Source organism: Phoenix dactylifera, chromosome 16 (genome assembly GCF_051530095.1).
Source record: "Phoenix dactylifera cultivar Ajwa chromosome 16, Ajwa_hap1_PhDact_Kaust_v1.1, whole genome shotgun sequence".
NCBI lineage: Eukaryota > Viridiplantae > Streptophyta > Magnoliopsida > Arecales > Arecaceae > Phoenix > Phoenix dactylifera.
In genome coordinates, this window is record NC_143205.1 from 5,214,991 (window position 1) to 5,233,429 (window position 18,439).

General features: G+C 45.7%; 1 pseudogene; it reads right to left on the reverse strand.

Annotated features, from left to right (window-relative positions):
* Positions 1 to 4,499: 4,499 nt before the first annotated feature.
* On the reverse strand, positions 4,500 to 17,447 carry LOC103699197 (cytochrome P450 78A9-like; annotated as a pseudogene).
* Between the last annotated feature and the right edge of the window lie 992 nt (positions 17,448 to 18,439).

An 18,439-nucleotide genomic window follows, 5' to 3' on the forward strand; every position in this document is an offset into this window, starting at 1 on the left:
ACCTTAGTAGACCCACCAGAAGGTATTGTACCTATTGGATGCAAATGGATCTACAAAAGGAAGATAGGTTCGGATGGAGAGGTAGAGATCTATAAGGCAAGGCTTGTGGCGAAAGGGTATAGTCAGCGCGAAGGCATTGACTATCAGGAGACCTTTTTTCCTGTAGCCATGCTAAAATCCATCCGAACATTGCTTGCCATTGCAGCATTTCATGATTATGAAATCTGGCAGATGGATGTGAAAACTGCTTTCCTGAATGGATATCTTGATGAAGATATCTATATGGAACAGCCTTTGGGTTTCACTTCCAGTGATGGAGATCACAAGGTCTGCAAGCTGCAAAGGTCCATCTATGGACTAAAGCAAGCATCTCGGAGTTGGAACACTCGTTTCGATGACGCAATCAAAATGTTTGATTTCATCAAAAACGAAGAGGAACCGTGTGTTTACAAAAAAGGTTAGTGGGAGCGCTGTCGTATTTCTCGTACTGTACGTGGACGACATCCTACTGATAGGAAATGATATTCCCATGCTAACCTCGGTCAAGGTCTGGTTGTCAAAACAATTCTCCATGAAAGACCTTGGGGAAGCATCCTATATTTTGGGAATAAAGGTCTATAGAGATAGATCTAAAAGGATGCTTGGCCTTTCACAGAAGATGTACATAGAGGAGGTGCTGAAGATGTTCAGCATGGAAAACTCCAAGAGGGGTCTCTTACCCCTTAGGCATGGAATTCATCTCTCCAAGAAGATGTGCCCCAACACATCTGAAGAGATTCAACGCATGAGCAAGATTCCCTATGCATCGGCAATAGGAAGCCTCATGTATGCCATGCTATGTACACGACCTGATATAGCTCTTGCTGTGAGTGTCACAAGCAGATATCAGTCGAATCCAGGTGAAGAACACTGGACAGCTGTGAAGAATATTCTTAAGTACTTGAGAAGAACTAAAGATTTATTCTTGGTTTTTGGAGGATCATCAGAGTTAAAGGTAGAAGGGTACACAGATTCAGACTTCATGACTGATGTCGATGACAGGAAGTCAACATCTGGATATGTGTTCTTGTGCAATGGTGGTACGGTGAATTGGAAGAGTTCTAAACAACCGATCATTGCTGATTCTACTATGGAAGCTGAATACATCGCCGCCTCTGAAGCTGCAAAGGAAGGTTTCTGGTTCAAGAAATTCATTGCAGAGTTGGACGTGATGACATCAGATGCCATAACACTCTACTGCGATAATAATGGCGCCATAGCCCTTGCTAAGGAGCTAAGGTCTCATCAGAAGTCTAAGCATATAGAGCGGCGCTTCCATCTCATACGCGACTATGTTGAGAAGAAATATGTAGAGGTGCAGAGAGTAGACTCCGCGGATAACGTGGCAGACCCATTCACTAAGCAGCTAAGTCAGCAAAAGACTGAAGCCCACCTTGAGAGGATGGGGCTTAGATATATGACTGATTGGCTTTAGTGCAAGTGGGAGATTGTTAGATGTATGCCCTGGAAGCCAATCTGGCTGACACATTGTTAATTCTAGGAACATAATTTTGTACTTGACTATTTATTATTGAATAAATAAAAGGCATCTTTTCATTCATATTATTTACGTGTCTATGAATCGTCCAAGAAATTAATAAGATGATGATACATATTCTTAAGAGTTGAGAATTTGAGCCATGTATCATTGGTGATTAATTTCTAAATGCTCCTGATCAATGGATCATCACGAGGACGGTGATCGATCTGATCAGTGCACAGATCACTTTCCTTCTGGATGGACGAGACTTGGTCCATAGTGTAGGGACACTGAAGTGATAGTGCAGGTGCTTATTAGAGAACAAGGGTACTGAGCGTGACCAAGACAAGAAGTCACTTGGATGTCTATCTACTCGTCAGTGACTTGCTTGATGTTGCAGTAGTGTGACTGGTCCTTTGACCTGCGGTGCTTCGGCTACTCACAGTGAGGTTATTGTAGTTTGACTGCACACATACATGATCTCTAGCCATATGGGTCCATGCAGTGTAGATTGGCTGCAGTAGGTTCACTGTAGGAGTAGGGTATGCACCTACAAGGAATCTATTGACCTTGATAGAAGAGGAGTGATCCTATGTGATTTGTTAGACTGAGTTCTAAGACCTTGGCCAGGGCAGTAATATAAAGTGGAGAAAGAGTTTTCCACTATCGAACTCGAGTCGAATAAATCTTGACATATGACAGACGATGGGGTTTGACGAGTTGTCCATGACCTCCGTCCTGTAGGGATCCACGATAGTAGGACTGTATCACATGGTAACTGCACCTAGAGGTTCATCTTTCTATTCTACTGGGTAGCCACTACATGCTGCTAGGTGTCACTGGTGGATGGTGGGACTCACAGGAATTATCTCGATGATCGATAAACCCTAATGAGTTGAGTTGGAATCGTTCCAACCCATTAAAAGGAGTTTTCAATGATATAGTGATAGAGATCACAATATATCTCACTACCAGTCAGAGTAGAACCTATGGGGTCACACACACTAGAAGTATTGACCGATCCGATGGTTGAAAAGTGATTATGAATCACGAGTAATCAATTCGATTGATAAGAAGTTGAAGAAGGAAAGGGAATTAATTAATTGGACTTGAAACAAGAGTCCTACTTCGAGTAGGATTCCTAGAGTCCTAATTGGATTAGGATTGGAAATCCTAGTTGGAGTAGGACTGGAATTCCTACTTGGAATAGGATTCCTGCAATCCTAATAAGATTAGGAGTTTTGAATCAAAATTGGATTCCTACTTGGAGTAGGATTCCTAGAGTCCTGATCGGATTAGGACTTCGGATTCAAATAAAGTCCTAATTGGATTAGGACTAAAATTAAATATGTCCTAATTTGGATTAGGGTTTCTTAAGTCACAATTAATTATTAATCTAATGAATCAATAAGACTCCTAATTGGATTAGGATTGAAGAATTCAATTGAGTCAAAATTGATTTAAGTTCTAATTGGATTAGGACTTACCTAGATTGGATCCAAATTGGTTCATCCTTGGGCTAAGCCTAATTGGATTAGGGCTTGACCACATTAGGGCATTCCAATCCCTACCTAATATGGATTAGGGTTTACCATGAGGAAGGGGATAAGCCCCTCCCCTTTCCACGTGAAGAAGGGAGAAGAGACGGCGCCCCCTCTTAGGAAAGACATCAAGAACTCCTAAATGTTAGGAGCTCCACATGTCTATAAAAAGGGACTTGTGGGCGGCACCTAGGGCATAGAAGAATTCCTCTTCCTCCTTGCCATACGCCTCCCTCTCCTCTCCTCTTGGTTCAGCCGCAAGCAAGGAAGATAAAAGCCAAAGGTGTTGGCGGCATCCTCTTCCTCCCTTCTTCCTTCCAACGCAGGGAAAAGAAAGAAGGTTGCGTGGGGATTCTTCTTCTTCTTCTTCTTCATCCTTCTTCTTCCTCCTCTCAAGCACAATTAAGGGTTGATTGAAAGGGAGGAAATCAGCCATCAAAAGAAGTCTTTGCAAGGGAGCTAGCACCCCGGGAAGACAAGAGAGCTTTGATCGGATCACTGCTTCGTGTGGATACCCGTAGAGGCCGGATACTTGAACGGCTTCAAGCGAACCTTCATCCTAGACCACGAACTTCAGTTTGCGGTGATCATCTACCCGCACAAGGTGAAGATCTGATCTTCTAATGAATTTAAAAGTTTTTAATTCTTGCCTAACTACGAACGGTTCATGAAACAACGTTCATGCGATGAACGTCGATCCCGCTTATGCCGATTCCGTTGCCATCTAAATTTTTTTTGAAATATCAGCGGCATGGGCGGGTTCCCAACATTGGGTGCCTTCAGGTCGGACGCCAGACCGGGCGCCTTCAGGTCGGACGCTGGGCTGGGCGCCTCCAGGTCGGCTTCTAGTAGACCGCCTGGTCGGGCGCCTAGTCGAGCGCCCGGGCATACGCCTCCAGGTCGGATGTCGTTAGGTACATGCTGACCGCGTACCCTTATGTTTCGGAGCAGCTTATTTTCCCCCAACAATACCAAATGCTGATGGCTGTGGTATTTATGTAACATGGCCCTTTAGAATGAGAAATATTCTGGCCTCTTTTTTTTGGTAATTAATACTGTGTCATACCTTTATTTACATGATTTGTTGATTAGCACTCTTTTTTCAAGCCCTTTCTTTGAATAAAAGATGTAGAATATAAAATGCTGTGACAAAGAAAGCATGAAGAGTGGACTTGAAATTGTCACCATTATTCACAACTATCCTTTATGTCTCATGTTGGAAAATTGAAGTTGCCGCTTGATATGTCCAATTCTTGTTACTTGGATTTTTCTTCCGTTTAGAATTTACATGTAGATAATGGTTTACAACACCTTCTATTTTAAAAGGAAACAGGAAACGTCTTACTAAATAAAAAGGAGGGGAAAAAAAAAAGAGAGATGCATAAAAACATTCTTCAGGAAGCTAGTTGAAGAGAGCAGTCGGTAAGCACGTTACTACTTTAATCGATCCTGCGCCGCGGTTGCAATTTAACGGTCAGGAGAACTGCCATCTCGCACGAGAGCCTTAGGACCTCGGATAAATCGACACGTGTATGATCCGGTGGCGAGATCTCGAACTCGTGCATCAGCGACGCCACCCAGAAGCTGACCGTCGCCATGGCGAGAGCCTTTCCCGGGCAGCTCTGCTTACCCGACCCGAACGGTGCCAGCCTCAGGTCCGAGCCCGAAACCGGGAACTCGGCGCCGTCCGGTCCGAGGAACCGGTTTGGCCGGAACTCCATCGGGTCTGCCCATACGGTCGGGTCGTGGGTAATGGCCCACATGTTCACCATTGCGGTGGTCCCTGCCGGCACGAACCACCCATCGACCACCACGTCGGACGTTGCCAGCCGGGCCCACGAGAGGAGCGGGCCCGGTGGGTGCAACCTTAGCGTCTCCTTCAACACCGCCTGGAGGTACACCAGCGACCCCATGTCAGATTCCGTTGCTACCCGCTTCCGGCCCACCACTCGGTCCAATTCCTCTTGGACCCTCGCCCGCACGTCCGGGTGGAGCACAAGCCACGCCAGCGCCCACTCCATCAGCACGGCCACAGTGTCCGTACCCCTTAATATCATCTCCTACATAACTTTCAAGAAAGTAACAAAACAAGTCAACCAACATGTTTTTACCCTTAATTCTTTCGACCTGCTTTAATTTGAAGGAGGTGAGCTTACCCAGAGGACGGCAACCATGTCTGGTTCGGATAGTCTGTCCACTACAGGAAAACTGAGCTATCCCGACGCTTTTGTTGACCTATAGCGACGCTTATAAGCGTCGGCAAAAGTACCACCAACGCAATCTAAAGCGTCGCCAAAGCGTCGATTATACCAGAGTGGCATAATTTTTTGCCGACGCATGACGAAAGCGTCGGCAAAAACAGGGATATCCCGACGCTTATATAGCGTCGGCCAAAAACAAGCATTTGCGTCGGCAATAACCCGACGGTATGAAATTCTCTAGCTTTCGCCGACGCTATATAGCGTCGGAAACTTACGACGCTTTTAAGCGCCGGTAGATCCTTATGCCAGTGCTGTCCCACGAAGTTTTTCCCTGACGCTTAAAGCTTTTTAGCGTCGGTGAAAGCGTGCCAGTACTGTGCCACGGGGTCTTTTACCGACGCTTAGAAGCGTCGGAAATTGTTTTTTTAAAAAAAATAAAAATACGAATTCATATTACATGCCACGGGGTCTTTTACCGATGCTTAAAAGCGTCGGAAATTGTTTTTTTAAAAAAAAATAAAAATACGAATTCATATTACATAACACACATTACAATACAATCAATATAACAATATAAACCTGTATTAAATTGATACATTGACATAAACACTCAGATCATTCGAAATATGAATATTATCATATCTGATTAAAAATTTGCTTAATAGACTTCAAATTACAATGTACTCTGAAAAATAAGAAACATATACATATCAAACTCATAAAAGATAATCTAGAATGCATCAGGGACGGGATTCAGCTCCATCATCATCATGTCTACAAGCGTTTGAAGAATCAGAAATCTACAAAAAAAAAAAAAGAGAAACCTTAAAAGTTAGGAATAATGTGATACATTAACTCATATATCATAATTAATAATATGTAAAGTATTGAAATATAATAAAGTTAATTACCTGAGAAGGTAGAAATCGTTGTAACATGGATGTAATATTCGTAAGCTGAGACTGCAAATTTGTTTGGTTTTGCTTCAGCTCTTCAATAGTTGCTTGAAGATGACGAACTTCTGCAGTGTTACTACCTTCTCTGACATTTCTTATATATGTGCCCACTGAAGACAACTGAGTGGGGGTAACTCCAACGCCGTAACCCCGCACTCGACCATAACGCTCTGGGCCCATCAATTCAGTAAGCACTTGAGCTTCAATATGATTGTTCGCGTCGGATGATGATGACCCTCCGACGCGCTCTGAAATAAGATTTGTTGCCCTATCCTATATCTCTCAAAAAAAAATCAAATTAATGTATGCGAATAATAGAACCAAAAAAAAATACAGCACAAGTCAAAGATGAATACATACAACTATATCTCTTGACTCCTCCCGGACAAAGCTGCCATCTCGGTGGGTGTGAGTCATCTTATAAAACTCCACCCTACCAGGCTCCCTCCCATTATCATCCACCTACAACAAAAAGTATATTTCACGAGTATACATGCTATATGATAGAATAATTTAAGATAAATTTAAAGAGTTTCAAAAAAACTTACGAATTCAGCCTACGCCTCGCATAACTCATGGAGCCTGAAGTGTGAGGAACAGTCTGCGATGCTCGAGCAGCTCTACCAATATTGGAATATGTCTTCCCCGAAAAACAATAAACAATGTAATTTATACAATGTATACATTTCTAATCTATAATAATATTAAATACAATCTAAGGTATTGAAAAAATATACACAACCTGAGCTCTCTTGGAAAACCAGTAGTGGACAAGCTCCCTCCACTGATGAGAGATTACATCTGGAGGACAAACACGGGCCACCTCCTCTTCAGTCATGCCCTCGTGCTTTCAATCCGCCTTTAGCTTTGCCTTATATTTTTTCCATTTGCGGTTGACGGACTTCAGCACCCAATCATGGCTATTTGCAGGAAGGACAAACTTTGTCTACATCAAAGTCAAAAATGTTATATCAATGTTAAATCAAAAAATAATTGAAAATAGTAAGCAACTTCAATTCTTTACCTCAACAATTCTAAGAAGCTCAATCTTATACGAAGGAAGCATTTCATTCCATTTCGTATAGTTGAGCGGACATAATTGTCCCTTCCGCACAACTGATCCTAAAAAAGTGGATAAAATGCTTGCAGCATTCTTGATGGGCTGCCCCAGTTCGTTGCAATGGACGACAATCTTCTCATCCTCAGGTAGGCTCCATACGTCCCGTGCTCGAGTGGGCCCTCGTGTTCTCCTCACTCTCCCCAGTCCATCTATAAAATAACAAGTCCATTAAAGGTAAATGATTTAAAATAGTTAGATTGTAAGAGAAATTAATATAAAAACTATAAATCAAATTACCCAGGACGTCCACGTCATCCGTGTCTGGACGATCTGCAGGTGGGGCGTGCTCAGACTGGGACCCGGACTGAGTATGGGGCTCATCGGGCTGCTGGGAACGATCAGAAGTAGATCCCACGGATGTGTGCTGAAACTCAATATTTCTGAAACATTTTCCTCGCGGCATATTGTAATCTAGTATGCATAAAAAAGAATCAATATTAGTTAAATATTAAAAGTACATTACTTTTAATATTCTTATAACTGCCACCATCCTCTTCTGAATTGAGAATATTTAAGATAGTCTTCTCAACTATATTGTATTCCCGCACCAAACTCCTTATTCTCTCACAATTAATAAATATTAAAAGTACATTACTTTTACATGATCATCTAAGCTGGTCCAAATATTAGCTCTTAAAGCAACAGATTTTAAATACATGACCAGTTCCCCAGCCTGCAACAATAATGAGTCACTAAGCACCTGTTGAAAGTTTGAAAAATTTAAATGTCGCATGCAAAACTTACTTGGAGCAGAGACCGACTGTCAATGCAAACACACGAGCATTATCCTGATACAGAATAGTAAGATATGGAGTTCTAATTGCAAAGGAGCTATGAATCTGATGCCAAAAACATTTAGAGGTGAAGATAGGAAACACACTTAAAGCTGTTGATTTGTGGGAGAACTAATATACGATGAAACCAGAACTCATTGCACATATGTATGGGACAAACATAATATACCAGGGTTTCTGAACAATCTATGCGTGAGTAATGTTTATATATGATGCAGCATAACTATTAGATTTGCTAAAACATGTGGTTCACCCACAAATCCATTATCACAATCCCTGTTCTCTTTCTTGTTTATATTTATTTATTTTTCAGATTGAGTGTAGACAAACTTTATAAATGCTGACTTATCTTCAAGAAGAAGACTAATAATAGGAGATACAAGTCCAAATTCAGAGTAGCCTTACTGGTAAAGTGGTATGATTTGGGAGTAGTGTGATGACACCACTTTCAGAGTAGCAGCAAGAATCGCAGCCTGGATTTTTAAAGTTTTCTAGGTAACTCTTTAAGTTCATGGCAGCTCCTCGATGATGCACCAGCAATCCCAATCCAAATCCATGCTTTACGACAATTTATAGATGAACTTGCTGGCTGCTCAAACTTCGAGCCAGATTACTACGAAGATATGCACATAAAGTAAAAACATCCATGAAAAAAATGCACAGAACAACATAACCAAATCTGATGCTATTCAAGGTTAAAAAGTTGAGTTGGCTTCAGGATATTCATTAGGGGTCAGAGATCTGTACAGGCAACAGTACCAATCAGAAGTAAAGGAATTCCAATGACATCAAGAATTTTGGCTCCAATTTCTCATTTATTTTCATACACAAAATCATTTATAAGGTACCAGTCAACCAACACATTGAAGTAGTTTGACTAACTCCACATGCCACCATTAAAGAGAACAATTGCAAATTGTCAAACACCATGATACATCCTGAAATTTGAAGAACAGAGCATCTCACTTATTACATTATAATGTGTCCACACTTGGCACAAATTTTTCAAAATTTCTACTAAGAAGACTCCTATGCACATGTTATCATCTAAACTCAACCACTGTAACTGTCAAACTTTTTAATAAAGTTTTCAAATGCCTGTAGCTAGTGAAATTTGCATTTCCGGATAACAAAAACTAGTTACTCAGTAAACATAAATAATTTACATTTTCTGTGAGTGTTATTATCATGTATAGTTTGAACACTGTCAAACATTACAGCATAAAACTAGAATCTTGCCAAGGGTAACCAGCACATGCCGCGAAGGCTTCGAATAATTAAAGGCATAATAGATGATGAAGTAGGCATTTTGGATATTTAAAATACTTTAGGTTGATGGAATCATGTACGAGCAAAAAATTAGCTTCTGAAAGAAGATATACTAAGAACCGAGTACACAACTCATCAGGACATTATGGAATAACGGTGCTCTGTCTATGAATTCAATAGCCTTGCCATACAAAAAAGCTACAATGGTCAATGGCCTATCGAAAACAGAAATCCTGTTAAACATGTTTTCATATTCTCGGCTAGGACTTCTCAACATTAATCAAGATCCTATCTCTAGACTCGTAAACCGGATATAAGTTGTTTTTCATAAAACTAACCCAAAGAATAAAAAGATCATGTCAATCAGACATGCATAAATCTACCTCTCGAAGAAAACACCATCTATTCTCCCACATATTTTAATTTTATGTCAGGACCCAAATCAGACTGTCAATGAAATAATTAGATAAAATAGACCACCTGATGCTAAGGAATGAAATAGACTCCATTATTATGACAGAATCATCAGAAATACCATACAAATAGCAATGAATTTCTGTTAGTAACATGAAAACTGGAATTATTTACCCGAAAATCTCTTTACGGAGAGTATGAGGATCACTTACCTCAGACGACGGCGGCGGAGTAGCTACGGCTCGCTCGGGATGGAGGTGAGATGTCGGCGCGCAGCCAGGGCATCGACCGGCAGAGGATGAGGAGACGGGGCCGGGCGAGAGTTAAAGACAAGAAGAAAACAAAGAGGAGGAGGAGGAGGAGGAGGAGGAGGAGGAGGAGGAGAAGGAAGAGAAGGAGGAGTAGGAGGCTTACCTCAGACGACGGCAAGTGTTGGGGTATGTGGAGACCATTGGTGATGAAGAGAATTGAAGGAGAATCAATTCTGCATAATTCTGTCTGGCGGACTGTCGGAGTCGACTCGAGCTACAGTCGAGTCGACTCGGGAACAGTCGAGTCGACCCGGGAGGAGAAAGACCAGAAGACCGAGAAAACCATGTTTCTGTCTGGACTGTCAGAGTCGACTCGAGCTACAGTCGAGTCGACTCGAAGCATCGTCGAGTCGACTCGAGCTACAGTCGAGTCGACCCTAGATCGTGCCAGTTTTGTCCAGACGTGCCAGAGTCGACTCGAACCACAGCCGAGTCGACTCGGGCTCGCGGAAAATCGTACGGACGATTTTCTTTTGGTATTTTTTAGTAGCGTTTCGACGGCTATGATCATCTGAAGGTCTTGAGACTATATATAGGACTCATGAGAGCCCTAGGAAGAGATATTCAAGGATATTTTGAGAGAGACTCTTGTTTTGTGCGGCTAGGGTTCTAGAGAAGAAGAGGATTGGGATCCTACTTCTTGTGCAAGGGAAATTCTGTGTGAATCTCTTATAGAGCGATCGCGTGTGATCGTTCGGGTGTGTGCTATCTCTGTAATCTGTTCATCCTAATTGAGATTTGGAACGGTAGAGGACGTAGGCTACTTGTAGCCGAACCTCGTTACATCTTTGTGTTTGCTTTGCTATTTTCTTCCTATTTCTTCTTCCTTTGGTTTGATAATCCGCTGCGGTGCTCAAGTGTTTTACCCTATTGAAACCACGGGGTAATCTTTTGCCCTTCGTAGCGGAAGCGAAGCGGTGATCCTTGAGTCCGGTGTCGAGGGAGCGAGAGAGTGCTTATCCGTTTGCTTCTCTCTTTGCTTGTCCGACATTGGTGGTTGTACCGGTATGAGTGGGTTCCGGTGCAGGGCGTCGCCAACAAGTGGTATCAGAGCTATTGGTATTCTGCAATGGCGGATGAAGGGAAGTTGCGAATTGAGAAGTTCAATCGCACGAACTTCGGATTTTGGAAGATGCAAATAGAGGATTATCTTTACCAGAAGGATCTCTATTTACCTCTTGGAGGTAGAGCGAAGAAACCAGAGAAGATGTCCGATGAAGACTGGGAGGTCCTCGATCGGAAGACGCTCGGCACCATAAGATTGTCACTTGCATCCCAAGTGGCATTCAACATCAAAAACGAGAAGACGACGATGGAGTTGATGGCAACATTGTCGCGGATGTACGAGAAACCCTCAGCATCAAGCAAGGTATTTCTCATGAAGAGGTTGTTTAATCTTCGTATGAAAAATGGCGGCAGCGTAGCAGAATACCTCAACGAGTTCAATGGACTCACGGCCCAGTTGGAGTCAGTGGAGATTAGTTTTGACGATGAGATTCGGGCATTGCTAATCCTCTCCGGATTGCCTGATAGCTGGGAGGGCCTGGTGATGGCGGTGAGCAACTCTTCGGCGACGGAGAAGTTGATCTTTGATGACGTTGTGGGAGTGCTTCTGAGTGAAGAAGCAAGAAGGAAATCTTCTGGAGCTACGGAGTCGTCTGGAAGTGCACTAAACATCTCTAACCGGGGAAGACAAAAGAAGGACGGTCGATTTCGAAGCGACTCGAAGTCGAGATCCAGCAGGTCTCGAGCACCTCAGAACAAGGGAGCGAAGTGCTGGAACTGCGGGAAGATGGGGCACTTTAGGAGGGACTGCAAATCTCCTAAAGGGAAGCAAGGCGACCACACCGAAGGAGTTAGCAAGGATCTGGCAAATCTTGCTGAAAACGGTGACATAGATGACCTCGTTCTATCTTTATCTACCGGTGACGAGTCTTGGGTGATAGACTCGGGCGCGTCTTTCCATGCTACATCCCAACGGAAGCTTCTTGGAGGATATGAGAAGGGAGACTTCAGCAAAGTCTACTTAGGGGATGGAGAGCCTTGCACCATACAAGGAAGGGGAAGCGCGGAAGTGAAGTTGATTTCTGGATCTTCACTTGAGCTTGAGGACGTACGGCACGTGCCTCAACTGCAGAGGAATCTGATTTCTGTTGGACAGTTGGCGAGCCAGGGGTACAAGACTATTTTCACAGCTGATCAGTGGAAGATATCCAAGGGTTCGTTGATGGTGGCTAGTGGCAAGAAGGTTGGGACACTTTATATCGCCAACGGCACGGAGAACTCTATTGGAGTTGCTGCAGCAGATGTGGACGCCAAGTTATGGCATTGCAGACTTGGGCACATGAGTTATCAGGGACTGGAGGTGATGCACCAGTTGGGAAAGCTGCAGGGTCTCAGGAGTGTTGAGATGGACTTCTGTGAGGATTGTATTCTCGGAAAGCAGAAGCGTGTTTCATTCAACAAAGAAGGTAAACCTCGGAAGCAAGAAAAGCTAGATCTCGTGCACACAGACGTGTAGGGGCCTGCACCGGTTTCTTCCATTGGTGGATCTCAGTACTATGTTACTTTTATTGATGATGCTACCAGGAAGCTTTGGGTGTTCTTCTTGAAGCACAAGTCAGAGGTATTTGGGGTCTTCAGGAGATGGCAGGCAATGGTAGAACTCGAGACAGGAAGGAGGTTAAAATGCCTGAGATCAGACAACGGTGGTGAGTATTGTAGCAGGGAGTTTGAGGACTACTGTGCAGAGGCTGGGATCGTCAGGCAGAGGACAATTCCAGGGACACCACAACAAAATGGAGTTGCTGAAAGGATGAACAGAACAATTAATGAGCGTGCCAGGAGTATGAGGATACATGCTGGATTGCCACAGTAGTTTTGGGCAGAAGCAGTTAACACTGCTGCCTACTTGATCAACAGAGGGCCATCAAAGAAACTTGAATTTGGGATTCCTGAGGAAGCATGGACAGCGAAGAAGATTGATTTGGCGCACTTACGAGTATTCGGTTGTACCAGTTATGTCCATGTTGATTCCAGTCAAAGAAGCAAACTAGACGCCAAATCAAAGAAGTGCATTTTCGTTGGATACGGAGGTCAACAGTTTGGGTATCGGTTTTGGGATCCCGAACACAGGAAGATCATTCGTAGTAATGATGTGGTATTTAATGAGAAAATGCAGCAGAGCACTGAATCAGAAACAAAACCTGTTGAGCCGTGTTTTGTGGATCCTGAAGAGGAGTCTACAAATTCTGGTCAGAAGACTCAGTCAGAGCAAGAACCTAAAGTATTGGCACCCTTTCCACAACTAAGAAGGTCCACTCGTAGTACTCATGGGAAGCCTCCTCAAAGATATGATGGGACTCTTAGTTATTTGCTGCTCACAGATAATGGCGAACCTGAATGCTTCACGGAGGCATTGGTGGTTGATACTAGGAAGGAGTGGGAGTTGGCCATGGATGATGAGATGGAGTCATTGGAGCAGAATCAAACGTGGGATTTGGTGGATCTGCCCAAGGGGAAGAAAGCACTGTCAAACAAATGGGTTTACAGGCTGAAGGAAGAGCAGAATGGGAAGAAACGGTACAAGGCCAGGCTGGTTGTAAAAGGATTTCAGCAGAGAGCAGGTATCGACTTCACGGAGATCTTTTCTCCTGTAGTCAAGATGAGTTCTATTCGGGCGGTGCTGAGCATGGTGGCAGTAGAGAATCTTCACTTAGAGCAGCTTGATGTGAAGACAGCTTTTGTTCACGGAGATCTCTATGAGGAGATATATATGCAGCAGCCGGAGGGATACATTGCAGCTGGCACGGGTGACTTAGTCTGCAAATTAAAGAAAAGCCTCTATGGTTTGAAACAGGCACCCAGACAATGGTATCTCAAGTTCGATAGTTACATGCTTGAGATAGGATACAAAAGATGTCAGGAGGATCACTGTTGCTACTTCCGGGACTTCGGTATATCTTACATTATCTTGCTATTGTATGTTGATGACATGTTAGTTGCAGGAGCTAGCATGCATGAGATTGCAAAATTGAAGCTGAAGCTGTCAAGAAAATTTGCAATGAAGGATCTAGGAGCAGCGAAACAGATCCTTGGGATGCGGATCAGCAGAGATAGATCTAAACATATCCTCAGACTATCTCAGGCGGAGTACATCAGCCGAGTACTCAAGAGATTCTACATGGAGGGTGCCAAACCTGTTGGCACACCACTAGGTGCCCACTTAAAGCTTTCAAAAGGACAAAGTCCGAAGACGCAGGTGGAGGAGCTCAATATGTCAAAAATCCCGTATGCATCGGCGGTGGGGAGCTTGATGTACGCTATGGTCTGTACGAGACCTGACATTGCTCAAGCAGTGGGAGTTGTGAGTCGCTTTATGAGCTGCCCAGGCTTGGAGCATTGGCGTGCGGTCAAATGGATACTGAGGTATCTGAGAGGCACGGAGCACATGTCATTGTGCTATGGAGGTTCTGAGATCCGGTTACAGGGCTTTGTGGACTCAGACATGGCAGGAGACTTGGACGGCAGGAGGAGCAGCAGGGTACTTGTTCACCTTGGGCAGTGGAGCCGTCAGTTGGATTTCCAGGTTGCAACCAGTTGTTGCATTGTCGACTACGGAGGCGGAGTATGTGGCAGCCACAGAGGCGTGCAAGGAACTAATATGGCTTCAGGGCTTGATGAAGGAGCTTGGGAAGGAGCAGAAGGATTGCATGTTATATTCAGATAGTCAAAGTGCAATTCATCTGGCAAAGAATTCAGCTTTCCATTCAAGGACGAAGCATATTGACATACGGTACCACTTCGTGAGGTCATTGCTCGAGCAGGGACTCGTCAAGTTGGAGAAGATTCATACAAGTCAGAATCCTGCAGATATGTTGACGAAGGTCGTCACGGTGGAGAAGCTGAGGAGTTGTTCAGCTTCTGCTGGTCTTCATGCTTGAAGACGTTGAGGAGGCATCGTACCTATCTCACTAGGATATACCCAAGGTCTCCAAGTGGGAGATTGTTGGGGTATGTGGAGACCATTGGTGATGAAGAGAATTGAAGGAGAATCAATTCTGCATAATTCTGTCTGGCGGACTGTCGGAGTCGACTCGAGCTACAGTCGAGTCGACTCGGGAACAGTCGAGTCGACTCGGGAACAGTCGAGTCGACCCGGGAGGAGAAAGACCAGAAGACCGAGAAAACCATATTTCTGTCTGGACTGTCAGAGTCGACTCGAGCTACAGTCGAGTCGACTCGAAGCATCGTCGAGTCGACTCGAGCTACAGTCGAGTCGACCCTAGATCGTGCCAGTTTTGTCCAAACGTGCCAGAGTCGACTCAAACCACAGCCGAGTCGACTCGGGCTCGCGGAAAATCGTACGGACGATTTTCTTTTGGTGTTTTTTTGTAGCGTTTCGATGGCTATGATCATCTGAAGGTCTTGAGACTATATATAGGACTCATGAGAGCCCTAGGAAGAGATATTCAAGGATATTTTGAGAGAGACTCTTGTTTTGTGCGGCTAGGGTTCTAGAGAAGAAGAGGATTGGGATCCTACTTCTTGTGCAAGGAAAATTCTGTGTGAATCTCTTGTAGAGCGATCGCGTGTGATCGTTCGGGTGTGTGCTATCTCTGTAATCTGTTCATCCTAATTGAGAGTTGGAGCGGTAGAGGACGTAGGCTACTTGTAGCCGAACCTCGTTACATCTTTGTGTTTGTTTTGCTATTTTCTTCCTATTTCTTCTTCCTTTGGTTTGATAATCCGCTGCGGTGCTCAAGTGTTTTACCCTATTGAAACCACGGGGTAATCTTTTGCCCTTCGTAGCGGAAGCGAAGCGGTGATCCTTGAGTCCGGTGTCGAGGGAGCGAGAGAGTGCTTATCCGTTTGCTTCTCTCTTTGCTTGTCCGACGTTGGTGGTTGTACTGGTGTGAGTGGGTTCCGGTGCAGGGCGTCGCCAACAGCAAGGTCGACAGCGGCGGAGTAGCGGAGTCTTCGATCGCCGATCGGGGCTAGGGATGGAGGCGAGATTAGTTTGAGGAGGAGGAGGAGGAGGAGAAGGAGGTGGCTTACCTCAGAAGGAGAGGTCGACGGCAGCGGGGAAGTCGGCGCGCTCGCAGCTAGGGCTCGCAGATAGGAAATGAGGAGAGGGGGCCGATCGAGCGAAGGGTTGGGGTTTTAAGTTTTCTAACGACGCTTATAAGCGTCGTTGTTTCTTAAACTTATAACGACGCTTTAGAGCATCGTTGTTTGTTTCGCTTTTCCAACGCTAACCCAAAGCGTCGGAAAAGGTTGGCGCTGAGCCAAACTTTACCGATGCTTTCCCCTAGCGTCGGGAAAAGTCAGTCGGCAAAACCAACATTTGTTGTAGTGGTCGCTGCCCTGCAATGACAGCAGGATGTCGACGAAACCAGGGGTAGTTTCCGATTCGTTACCGAATCCAGCCCGATGCTTGTCGATGATACGGTTCACGAACCGGCTAACGCTGGGAACCAGCCGGGAGCACCTGGATCGGATTTTCTGGAGGTCCAAGCTAGCTAGGATGGGGAGGTGGTCCGACCAGTTGAGCTTCCCAAGAGGTCGTAGCCTTCCTCCACCATGCACCTCAGCTCCTGCAACTCCTCACTCTCCCGGCCGAACTCGAGCTTGTACTTTCTCCCGAACAGGGAAAGCATGACATTGCTCAAAGCGGTCAGCTTGAGGATCCTCCGGAGCTGGACTGCTTTCTTGGCCTCGACACTGCTGAAAGCCGCCACCATCTTGGCAGCGATCTGTGCGCGCTGCAGCGCAGAGGCAGTGATTTGCTTCGGTGAAAAGAGGTGAGTAGCAGCGATCCTCCGCAGCTTGCGCCAGTAGGCGCCGTAAGGGGCGAAGCCGATAGCTCGGTGGAACATGAGCCCGTATGCCGACTCCTTGATAGGCCGGTCGGCAAAGGCCGAGCTGCTGAGGATCTCCCTCGCGACGTCGGGGTTGGACGTGACTACGACCTTGGTGTGGCCAAGGCTGAGTACCATAAGGCGCCTGGCGTCCAAGGCCTCGGCGGCGGCAGCTAGCTTTCGGTGGGCCAGGCCGGCCATGATGCCCAAGCTCCCTAGGACGGGGAGGCCACTTGGCCCCGGGATTGTTGTCTCAGCGCGCCGGAGCATTTTTTGGCTCCACCAATACCTTCCCCAGGCTGGGCCGCCAGGTGAAGCCCAGTGGAGAAAAGCAGTGGCCAGGCCGAAGAGAAGCACCGCGGTGGCAAGAGAGAGGAGGCGGTAGGAGTCGGCGGGGAGTCCTCCGCATTTGGCAGCTAGGGACAGGGACAGGACCCACCCACTGTCTACTGCCGATCCCATGAGAGGATTGATGCTTGGTGCTACAAACGAAAAACTTGGTGAGGTTTATGGGACGCTTCCTTCTTCGTTCCTTGTCCTTGGAGCGAAGGGAGAAGCGGAATGGTGCCCCTTATATAGGCAGGAAATAAAGCTAAGGATGACTGTTAGAAAAGCAGACAAGAGGAATACAGAGTAACTGTAGGCGTCTCCGAATGAGAACAGAAGGAATTTCTATATCATAATACTTGGGAGAACCGACTCGAGAGGAATAGGGGGAGGGTAGCGCCGCCAAGGTGGGGCGACACAACATAACAGCACCTGTACGCTGGGAGAGTGCAAGTATCATGGGGATGGCACCACGTGGAGGTGCGTGGCAGTATATGCGGAGGCGCACATGACACCCATGCAACGCCACCATGGGCACGCCGGGCGCGCGCGGGCCAACGGAGGGCGCCTGGCCGTGTGGGGGGCATGGCACGGCATGGCGTGACCGCAGACTGCTCGATTCGCTGTTCCTAAAGGCGCGGGAAGGGCTGGCGACGGTGCGCGAAAGGAGAAAGTAATATGAAGGAAACAAATCAAGCATTCATTTGCCTGAGGTGTTTGCTCCTTTGAAGAGGCTTTAAAGGTGCGATCTGCGAGGCTTTTCGTCAAAAAAGTCCGGGACGCGAAGATGGCCGGAATCGAGGCGAAGGGGAAGGAACCTATGGAGACGAGGCGCCAAGCCCCTCCTAATCCCACAAAGGGCCCGTCATGGGCGGAGGTGACTAGGGGTCCGGCGAGGCAGGCGATGTGGAGCGATGATCCGATTTCCGATGAAGAGCTGGGAGCATTGCAGAGAACGTTTACGGAGGTCTTTGAGGTACCTACAGAGCTGCTGGAGAAGTCGAGGAGTGCATGGAGAAGCACGACAGTTTTCATGTGGAGCATTGGAAGAAAGGTCCCGGTGGAATGGGTGGCGCGAGAGGTACGTCGGAGGGGAAACCTAGCTTATGAGGTCGAGTGCTTCACTA